The sequence below is a fragment of the Orbicella franksi genome, chromosome 11, assembly GCF_964199315.1.
Source record: "Orbicella franksi chromosome 11, jaOrbFran1.1, whole genome shotgun sequence".
Lineage (NCBI taxonomy): Eukaryota > Metazoa > Cnidaria > Anthozoa > Scleractinia > Merulinidae > Orbicella > Orbicella franksi.
In genome coordinates, this window is record NC_138155.1 from 13142612 (window position 1) to 13154400 (window position 11789).

Below are 11789 nucleotides of genomic sequence, written 5' to 3' on the forward strand. Positions count from 1 at the left end.
GTGAATAAGCAACTCTCATTCTCGCTATTGCTGAACAGTTTATCCTAACCAGCACTTCACTGTCACGCGCTCAGCAGCAGAGTTGTATGAGCCCTGAATCGGCAAACTCTATCAATTGCTGGGAATTGCCTTAATATTTAACTCGATAGAAAACTACATGGAGGGGAAGGAGAAAACGGGGCCGTTTTTATCATTATGATTGCCAAAATTCCCTTATAGAGTGTCGTAAAACCGAAATCAAACCAATTACTCACCAGTTAGACTACTCAGCCAATCTCGAACTGTAGTAAAACCAAAACCAAAACCAAAGCCAACGATATTGCCTGATTGCGGTCGACACCCAAAATGAACCGCGCGCGCTATCGCCTTATTAGTTTCTGCCGTCAATTGAAAACCTCTCATAATATTAATTACTACCAGCTCCTCCTATTAAGACGCTAACTGTCCCGTGGATTGAGCGATTGTGAGAACGAAAAGCGCCAGAAAGCTTATTTACCGGTAATTGAACGTAAGCGGAGAATCAGGAGAGCCTTAAGGGCACAATAAACCGGAGAAGTTTTATAACGCAGCTTTATTTCTACGATTAAACCCTACCGTCTACACTAATCCGTCACGAAAACGAAGCTTTTCGCTTAATGCTCTTCAAAAAGGAGGAATTTGAAAACACCGGCTCTTCATTTTCGGAACTTTCTTAAAACGATGGCGTCACGATAATCTTGTGATTTCCCCGACTGAATTTTCCACAAACACAAAACCAAAATGGTCGGTAACTGTTTCGTTTTTAAATTCCTCAGGCGTAGTGTGGCTGGAAAATATTTGATGCGCGATTTTCAGAGTAAATTTTCCGCGCTTTCAACTTCCTCCGGCGTAGTGTGCACGGAGCCTTAAGATTCACAGAAAGAAGCGAGCAACAGCGTAATACTTTGGACCTAGATTAACAGTACAGCTCGACAGACGGTCGCCTTCATAATAAAACGTTAATAAAAGAGATGTTATTAAAATACGAAGAGTTGACGGTAAAGGATATCAGATCGTCTAGCGTCGTTATCTTTTATAAAAAGCCTGATTTCATGCAAATGTAAACAAGTTAATTATAATAACCTGTTTCACTATGCCGAAAAGAAAGTGAAATATTAAGGTGGATTTTTTTAGTATTGTTAAATCTTCCTCACTAAGTAGAAAAAAATGTATGATTTAACAAATTAAAGACATTTTTCTTTTCACCTTCAGTCATCGTGTCTTTGCAGTTAATATTATGAAGCGCCCTCTTTACACCTTAGTCATTTGTGTTTGTGCACCCAAGTTTCACCGACACATTTCCAAGTTCTTAAGCGTACTAAGTCCGCATATCTATATTTGTTCCCTCGCTGCTTTTCACGAATAAGCGTCAATTTCATGGCTGTCAAGAAGGTGGCTTACTATGTAAACAATGTCGATCTTTATAGAATTCAGATTTCTAATAATTGTTCTCAACATTATGCAACCTCTGACAACGGGTTTTTCCACTCTGAACTCTAAACGGGAGAAACGGGCGTTTGAGTTTGAGAGGTCTAACTGACTGGAGGACTGCGCTTGGGGAACGATTAGCTCGGAGCAACTCGCTTGCTGCGGGAGAGGAACTTGTCGCGGGTTCCAAAGTACCGTCGGATCTGCTACAACTGAATCAGGACACTCGGATAGTGTTTACTCTTCGTAACTTCGCGAGAGCTCTTCGATGTACAAATCTTTGATGTAAATCGTAAATCGTCTCGATGTAAAATCACGGTCTTATGAAAGACGGGGCGGGGATGGTATCAATAACGCATCGCGCTGAATTTTTCTATTAAATCACGCTTAACAGATCACAGAGATAATTTTTAACTAATCACGCGTCACGTAAAAAGAAGCAAGTACATCTCTAATTTACTTTTTCCACCCTAAACGCGTAAAGGGAGACCTCTGCCTATTCAAGCACAGAAATGCATCGGCAAATAATCCAAACACTTTCCCCCGGAAATGACAATTATTGGCCAAAATAAAATTGATGATCCGTACGGAAAACCGGGAGATTCGGTCTGTATCCAGGAGGCACCTCAATAATCTGGGAGAGCTGGCATTGTCTGTGAGCAGGCTCCGACGAGCGCGAAAAAATGAAATAAAATAATAGGGCAAGCGAAGCGAGCCTAGCGGAGTGGGATTTTTCCCTCCCCACACCACTCTCGGCTATCTCCGTCCTCCTGCTATTTTACCTTCCCCTATAACACTATCGGAAGCCTGTTAACAGGCTAAGTTGGCAGAGATTTTATGTACGAATCAAGAAGACGTCTACGCCACCTTTACTAGGCTTTGATATACAGGCAATATTTGTGTCAAAGCATTTACACCTCTGCAAATCACGTATCAGATGTACTGATGTCCTGTCACGCATCACGCGGCTAATTTGGTCTCAATCACGCGTCACGCTACTAATTTTGGGGCGATCACAGGTCTCGCCAAAACTCTTTGCCAAGATAAGAGTGCTCTATATATTCTAATAATGTCCTCGATTGCATCATGTTAGGAACAAAATAAAGACGGGGAAATAAAGTCAGCTTGAATCCTGAAAGAGACAATTAATGACAACCTAAAATGCAGGAATAGAGTCCGCTTCATTGAAATCGTCGACTCGATTAACTGAGTTTATAACATAAATGTGCACACAAGACTTAACAAAAGATATATGAGTAGACTGTATGTTCAGCACAAAAAGCTGTGTAGAGATACATTGCTTTATCGGCATAGGTCAAAAGAGAAATTAAAACTAGAAGAAAACAGCTTTTCTTTACACTTTTTTACTCTACAAAACCGTAGTTTGAACTGCGACCATCTCTAGGCGAGCGCATTGAAACTTATTTACTTAAAACACAATATAAATCGCTTTATCGCAAAGACTATTGACAAAGTTTAGCCAAACAATGCTCGACAATGAAGAAGTCCGAGGAAACGACACAAAATATTTATGCCGCTGGACTCACACTTCAGTTCAAAAAGTTTTGCATGGGTTCATTCTCACGGAGGGTACTATCGGAAAGAATAATTTTGTTCCAAAATTCAAAATGTCAGCGTGAAAAAAATGTCTCGCGCACATAGGAATACCGCATATGTAAAGGTAACTCGAAAATAATGTGAAAGACAAAAAAAGTTTTATATCTGAGCAACACGTGCACGCATTTTACATTTTGAATTTTCGGGAGCAAATTACCATCCCCCGGGCCAAAAATGGTGTTCAAATGCCTCGTCTTAGGGTCATAGTAGGCGTCGTGACGGGAAAGAAAACCTCGAGGAAATTCTCGCCCCCAAGATTTGGCGCGGCCATTTTTTCTCGGGGCTTTCTTTCGCGTCAAGCACGACGGACTAGGCGAAAGAGGTGCTACTCGTAGTCTAGTTATCGTGTTACACCGTAGTGGCATTTTCTAGCGTGTTTAAAGTGCATTATTAGGGACTGATTCCCAGACCTTTGAACACCTCTGCTAGTAGCGCCTTGTTCTTTTGCGCGTCTCCTGTACGACGAGCCTCCGTTACCTCTCCACAAATCAGGTCGGTCAATAGTCGATTGTTCGATAGGCAGACCTGACTACAGTCCCTCGTTCATTATCTGTTACCTGCTCTATAAACCAGGAAAAGATCTTGATCGATTGATAGTCGATCGTTCGATGGACAGAATGCTTCCCCAGAAAAGTCTTGCTTCGTCGTCGATCTGGTCTGTTTTATTTAGCCGTGGCTACGAGCTGCTGTGTTTCTGAACGCCACGAGAAGGGATATAAATTTTCTACCGTTCGCCTCTTAAAGTGCCTATGAAGTAAAAAATAATTGCTGCTTATATGAAAGGCTTTTCAAAGTAAAGAAGAATGGCCTTTCCCTTCTTGGAATATCTTTTTTCGTTCTAGAGATATTTACGTTTTTGCATTATGCAAATGAGGAAAGTGGTGACGTCATAGGTGGTTCCACTTGAACAGTAAAACACTGAATCAAGAATATCTCTAGAAATATTGGAGCAGTGTTCTTCAAACTTGGCACCACAAATGTGCATCACAAAAGAAACAGAATGACACCTTCTGTGTTGTTGCCATGGCAACACTTTTGGCTCCAGTCTCTTTCTGTGAAAAACCAGATATGCCAATTTGCAACCCTTCGAAAAGGGACAGAGGGTCTTGCTTGGAACACACATGATTCCCATATTGTCTTAACTCTCTCCGTTAGATTGTTGGGAGTGGATGATCCTTGTTTAAGATAAAATCTGGTAATGTTAGTTTTAATTAAAACAGGACCAGCGGCATAACTGTTGTCACGGCGATGGCACGATGGGTGTCATTTTGTTTCCTTTGTGATGTACATTTCTGGTGCCAAGTTTAAAGAACACTGCTTTAATATTTCTAGAGATATTCCTGATTGAGTGTTGAACTGTTTTAGTGGAACCACCTATGACGTCATCACTTATAATACAAAAACATGAATATCTCTAAAACGAAAAAAGACATTCCAAAAAGGAAAACGCCATTCTTCTTTACTTTGAAAAAACTTTCAAATCAGCAGCAATTATTTTTTACTTTATAGGCACTTTAAGCTTAGGGAAAATAGTGGACCAATGCAATTCGTTAAGCTAGACGAAGGAAAGGAGTTCACGATCGCAGTAGGAACTAAACTTTGTTCGCTACATTTTTCATTAGAAGATCTTAGAAAAATCGTTTAAATGACGAGCTTATGTGGTGTCTGACGGTGTTGCAACACGATTTACATGGCCAGTACCTTCCCCAAAGTAAAGAGAAGCTTCTCTTGAAAAACTTCCTTTGTCTCAAAGGAGGAAGTTGACTTCGCGTCCACTCGCACGGAATCGCACGAAACAAATACTACGATGTAATAACTAAGCGAATGAACTTCAACTGCCCCAATCGTTGTATGCAGTGAATGCTTTGAGCCAAATGAGAAAGACTTGGAGTTAAATGCGGTCGCTTACATATTTTCTAAGATCTTCCAGCCTGAACGAAAAAACTTTAACAGTTCCTTCGGCGATCGTGAACTACCTTCGTCTGTTTTCCTTGAGAGGCGACCGCGGAAACGAAAAAAATAAAAAAAACACTTTCTCTGCTGTGGAAGATTTCAATTCCTTCTGGTGGCATTCAGGAACACAACAACTTACAGGGAGGGCGAAACAAAAACAGACCAGATCGACGAAGAAGCAAGACTTTTCTGGGGAAGCATTGTCAAAACAAAACATCAAAGCCTGACTAGCCTCGCTTGCATGCGGCTCGTCTCGGACGCCAACCGAGCGGTCCGCCATATTTGCATTCGGTGTATAAGCTATTACCAAACAATAAATAAGATCGTGCAGATGGGGACAACGCGGAAGTGCCAAGTGCGTTTTAAATACCAATGTAGGGGAGTTTCTGGAGAAGAGAGGGCAAAACAATATATATATGTACATTAAAGGAGCACCAACATTTGCTAATATTCAGGTTTCGTGTAACAGGGGTTTGTTAGGGAATTTGATGTTCAGTTGCCATAACAACTACCGTTTCGATATAATTTTGAAGTTTCGAGTTCTTGCAGTACATTTAAAGGTTAATTTCATTTTAGCTTCCATTTCGCTGCGCTTCTTTTTTCACTTTTTTGGTAATCGCGACTTCTTGACTTTTATGAGGATTTTAAAACACAAGAAGGTGAATGCGAGATGATCTTTGAGATGTAGCTTTATTATTTACAAGTGACAACTTTATTGGCATTCTGTTATTACACAACGAGAATAGCGGTCGGAAATTTCAATAAATCAATTCATGCGGTTTTAGGCCCCGTCAACAGCACGCCGGAGAAATTTGAAAACGCCGCTTTATTTCTACAGTTAGGCCTAACATCTACACTAATCCGTCGAAAAAGCAGCTTTTCGAAAAACGCTCTTCGAACCGGAGGAATTTGAAAACACCATACTTGCGGTTTACTGTGGACAGAAAACACTTTGCAAACGGAGCTTTTCAAAAATGATGACGTCATGATAATCATTTCCCTGTCCTTATTTTTTTCAAAAACAAATTCAAAATGACAGCTGACCGTTGCGCTTTTAAATTCCTCCGCCGTACGTCGTGTATGTTGTCGGAAAACACTTAATCCGTTTTCAAAGTGAAACCTCCGTGGCGTAGTGTGGACGGGGCCCTAATCTCAGTTTTTAGCCACGCGCCTCGACAGGAAAATTTAGCGGTGAACAATGAAGACAATGGTGCGTTTATCCCTCGGAGTGATATTTGCCCTTGGAACCGTTGTGTCCGAAAAACTACACACATAAGGCATGGAACTTTGTTCTCAAGCTGATATCCATCTTTTAGAACATAAAATATCCCCGGACAACTATCAGCCTATAGATCCTCTCCAACGCTCCATATTTATTTTGAAAACAGTCCTAAGAAAATACGCGCGCTGATTGGTTAAAAATCGTGTTATACAACTCGATAGAAACACAGAACTAGCATTAGCTGTTGACGTAATGATGGTGCGAGCATAGAGAATTTACAAATTGATAATCAGAGTTAACAAGTTGCATTCTTTTATTTGTCGTCGCGGTGTTTTCTAAAAGAAATAGAAAACTTGCTCTCCGTGTTTTTAGCGAGTTATAGAAAGACTCGTGAAAGTTTGGGAGAACTCGAAAAAGCTGTGGAAACACTCGCCTGTCGCTCGTGTTCCCACTGCATTTCTCGTTCTCCCAAACTTCCACTCGTGTTTCTATTTAACAAATAGATTTCATGTTGCCGTGTGTCTATTCAGTAATAGATCACGGATGACGTCAAAATGTGCTAAGAACAAAAAATGTGGTACCCGAGGCGATAGCCGAGTGTGTCAGTGATGTTCTTACCACATTTTGACGTCTGCTGTGATCTATTACTGAACAGAAGCACCGCAACATGGAATCTACTTGTTTCATATAATAACGAAACAAACTACTACAAAATCTTTCAACATAACTCGAACGCCGGCCTTTGTCCACCGTTTGGCGAACACGAAAAAAAAAAAAAAAAAAAAAAAAAAAAACACGACGTAATCTATCGTCTGTACAAAATGAAGCAATCTCATTGTTTACTATGCCACTGTCAAGCTTCGCCCGAGCGTCGCTTCTCGTGGAATGAAGACTTACAGCGAAAGCAGAATTGAACTGCGAAATCTTAAAGAAAAGGCTGAAAAGTCAAGTCAGTTTTTGTTATCGGAGTAGCTCTGTGAGCCGAAAAGCTCGGGCGTTGCCTTGAATATTGCAGGAGTTGAAAAAAAAAAAAAAAAACTCGGAAAACTTGCGGTTGGGGTCAACGTGGAGGCCATTCGATTCGAGTTCTGAATGAAAGGAGCGTTAGCGATGGTGGAAATTTCCGTCATCTGTTGTTGGTGATTCTCAAATCAGTCTGAAATGGTGTCGGAGACACTTACAGCTGCGATATAGTTGGCCGTGAGCTGTAGTGAGCTGTACCTTGCTCGCTGCTGTGCCCTGAAACAGACTGGAACATTCGCATTGGAAAGCAAGGTCATATGTTTATTTCAACTGATTTTAAAAAGCGGTTTTGATGTTTTATTCCCGACATCAATCAGTGTGTCAACAATTATTTTGAGACCGAGAAAAGTTGAATTTTTTTAATGAATTAATCTTATAAACATTTTGTTTATTAGGTTTGTTAAATTCGAGATAAAGCAATGGTTCTCGGCTTACCAAGGCCAATTTTGTGTTTGGTTTAGTCTCGCTCGACTGCCGACTGATACTGCTCGAATATTTTTTTTTGAGTCATTTTCTAAAAAAGGAACGGCTTTATTTTATTTTTTCTTCGATCCTGCTAGACTATGCTTCTCGTACCTTTTCAATGCTTCGACAACACTTTTTTTGTACCTTATCTTTTACCCAGTCATGTAAAATAGTATCTAAATTCTCAAAACTTTGCACCATTTTAAAACACAGAGGGAAAACTTTGTAATGACGACGTCAATCGTGCGTCTGTCCTCTAATAGATCAGACGCGAGAACCAATCAAAATGCGAGAATAACTTGGGTTATTATATAAAACTTGATAGAAATAGGGTACACGTTTTCTATTTCTTAATTAGAGCGCAAAAATAGGAAAACAAGAAATTAAAACCTTGCTTTATTTTCCTGTCTTGCATGTAAGGTTGAATTCCTTCCATCTTCATCCACAAATCTGTAGGAGAATGCTGCTTTTTTTTTAGCCTCTTCGCTTAGCTTGGATTATCGTCTGATAGTTACCCAAAAACATCCATATTTAAACAATAGGGTGTTAGAGGAACTATTGACTGATAGGGGTGGCGAATGGTCCTTCAAAAACCATGGGTCTCGCAAAATTTTCGCCCAATTTCACGGGTCTCGCAGTCTCCTTTTTTAGCGGTCATGCGCGTCTCGCAGTCTCGATTTTTTTCAAGGCTAAGAAAGTCGCGAAGTACCGATTTGTTTATTTTATTTTATTTTTAAAGTTAAATGACATTATAACATCTTTGAACCTGAACGTCTAGAGTTCACATTTAAAACACTTAAAAGCCTCGGTCTAACAATGGAAGAAATCAAAATGTCTCAGACTCGCAAAGAAAAACGCTAATCTCGTCGTCTCGCAAAGTCTCGCATTTACCATTCGCCACCCCTACTGATAGTTATCTCGCTGAAATTTTGATGTTCTTAAAACACATATCTGCTTGAGAGAAGAAGCTTCAAGGGCAAATATGATAGTTTTAAAGAATATCAAATCTTCAAGAGGCAACTATCAGACCGATATAATTCCGAGACATAAGCATTTTTTTTCTTCTTTTTTGTTTATCACTAAATTTTCTTCCACGCGCCAGGTCTCCACTGCAAAAATCATATTGAATTATTTTCAACTCTTTTTCTAACCCGTAAATTGAAATTTGACGACGGAAGGTCAATTTTTGCACCTGTAGCGTACTATGAAAAGCTCTCGCGTTGTTCAAAATCATTTGCTCAGAGAAATTTTAATAGGAATCGGTAGACTATCCTTCTACGATTCAACCACCAGAAGCTTAATTCATTTGAAAGTTTCTTACATGGTGAAAATTAAGTATATTTACAAAGTACTTTTAAGTGAATTAAATACATGTCATCGAAATTTAACTATTTTGCACCCAAAAAGACAACTCGACACTCCCCAAAATCAACCCAGTACACATTTAAACATTGCACAAAACTAATTGAGTGTTTTAAAGACGAAAGATTTATGTGGTTTTGCATGCGACGCTCTCGAACTTGCTTAATAAAATGCTGTGTCGAATGACGATGTTATCGAAATTTGACAATTTGCATTTTTCTTTAAAATAAAAGGATATTTTGCCAAAAAAAACTACCCGGCAGTTCTTGTCATTCCCTAGCTTATCTACCATAAAATATGAGCGAAATCGAATTTTCGATTCTTGCCGCGAAATTAAGAATTTGTCTGATTTGTATAGGCAGGCACTCTTAGAGCGTTTTATACATTCTTAAAGCAAAGGTCTGTTCTCTTTTATTTTTAGAATATGACAGGAATCATTGAAATGAGCTTCCCCATAGTTTATATCATAGCAATGATCGTAGCTTTGGCTGGCAACACACTGCTCATCGACATCGTGTGGAAGAAACCTGGAACAAGAAATCTAACAAGTTTCCCGTTTGTTAACATGACGGTGGCCGATTTGCTGGTTGCAATGTTTCAGATGCCTATCAGCATAGCTATTTTTTAAAACCACCAAGTTCAGATACCCCGCGCGTTTTTCTCTTACTCTGCGTTCGTGTTGACTACCGCTTCCATTTTCTGTCTCGCTGTGATGGCATTTGATCGATTCTTTGCTGTTGTGTATCCTTTTCGAAGTAGCATTTGGTTCAGGAAGCCTAAGATCATTACGCTAGTTGTCTGGATCTCATCCATAGCCTTAATGTCAGTCGTGCCAGTTGCCTTGAAACCTGTGAATGGTGTCTGCTTCTTTGATGATACTGTTATATCGCCTCTGGCCTTTTGGAGTCTCATCCTTGTTATCGACTACCTGCCTCTAGCCATCATCTTCATCCTCTACATCATAGTTGCTGGAAAACTGTGGCTCCACGAAATACCTGCGGATGATGAAGTACCTGTGCTGTACACCAACGACAACAGGAAATCCCCAAGAAAAAAGTCATCCGAATGCTCATCGTTGTGGTGGTGTTTGCAGTCTGTTGGCTTCCAATGCATGTGTATCAGATGGGCCATTACGTAAAAATGGGAGTATTATGGCCGCCCTCCCTCATTTACTTCTGCTACTGGCTCAGTCAGGGTAACAGCGCCATAAATCCGTGGCTGTACATTGGTCTGAACGAAAAGATGAAAGAAGCCTTCGCCAAAATGATCCGATGCTGCCGTACAGCGGGAAAAAACTTCTGTGTGTACCGGCACTAGAAGCAAAGCGACTTCAAAGCGTTCCCTCCTGGATACCAAACTGTAAATACCACTTTGGTCGGCGTATGAACAAGCTGTAACTAGTGTTAGTGAAACAGTGCTTGACTAGTATGTCTAGTATTAGCGAGTGGTTGCTTGAAATTGAGTGTGGAATGCCAGATATCGCTTAATTTTTTTGCGAGCTCAGCAATGTCGTAGAGAGACACTGAGCAATGCGATTAAAAGTAGTATACAAGGGTTTAAGTCACACTTATTTAGCTAGTCAAACGTGTCAGCCATGACTGTTAGGGGTAGACAAAGTCACTTTTGTATAAGCAATGTGTAGAGGAAAGGAAAGAAGAACGACAACCCACTTTAGAGCTTCTAAAGAGGTCTCAGTTGTAATTATAATTGTCGAAGACTATTTCTTTACTGGAAATGTTCCGAAAACCACGAAACTTAGTTTGTTCAGTCCGTAAAGGCTTTGTCAATTCCAGGCCCGCCCATCTGCTCCCCTCCCCCCCCCCCCCCCCCCCCACCCGGGTTTGACGGGCATTTGGCAGGTTGTTGGTCCCCACTATGGGGCATTTGCTTGCAAAGGGCTGCCCAGAGGTGAGGCAAGGTATTATACAACAGTATTTTGTAGAAACAGAAGCCTGTTTTATTAAAAATCAAAGCGATTAACCCTACGTAAAGAGCATAGATGTAAATTCGTTTTGTGACAGTTAAACCACTAGTAAGTAGCTCGTTACCCGCTAGAATCACAAACATAACAAAGCAACGCATGTTGTAGGAACCTTGATTTGAGAACTTGACGTCTCGTATGCTTCTACATACATCATCAGATGTATAAAACGGTTAGCTGCATTACAATAAATTTAAACGAGAAGACTAGTACCTAATAAGGAAGACCCGTACCTAATAAGGAAAGAAATGACAAAGGATATAAACAGACTTAAAATCTGCTGCAAAAAAAAAACAAAACAAAACAAAACAAAACAAAACAAAAAAAAAAACATATAGATGGCTACTAGAGAACAAGTTTATCACTGCCAACATTTTCATTAAGTGCTGGTTCCAAATCACGAATCAATAATGTTTCTTTAATTTTACAATGCACATCAGATCATCGGATGGCTAAAATGACAAAGTGATCCCATTTTATCCTGTGGCCTGTCAGGGTCATATGGTCTGCCACGGGAGAAGCGTGGTTAGTACTCGTCAGCACTTTAAAATGCTCCGTTTTCCTGTCATGCAACCGACGCTTTGTTTTTCCAATGTAAAAGGCATTACAATCCCAACAACCAGCCTTGTACACAACTTTCGACAAGAAGCCTAGGGAACGGCTGAGTCTGTCCTTATAGGGGAAAAAAAGACTTAATTGGACTAGTGTTTCGGAAAATAA

General features: G+C 40.2%; 1 pseudogene; it reads left to right on the plus strand.

Moving 5' to 3' along the window:
* The first annotated feature begins 9512 nt into the window (after positions 1-9512).
* On the plus strand, positions 9513-10565 carry LOC145460512 (substance-K receptor-like; annotated as a pseudogene).
* Positions 10566-11789: the final 1224 nt, after the last annotated feature.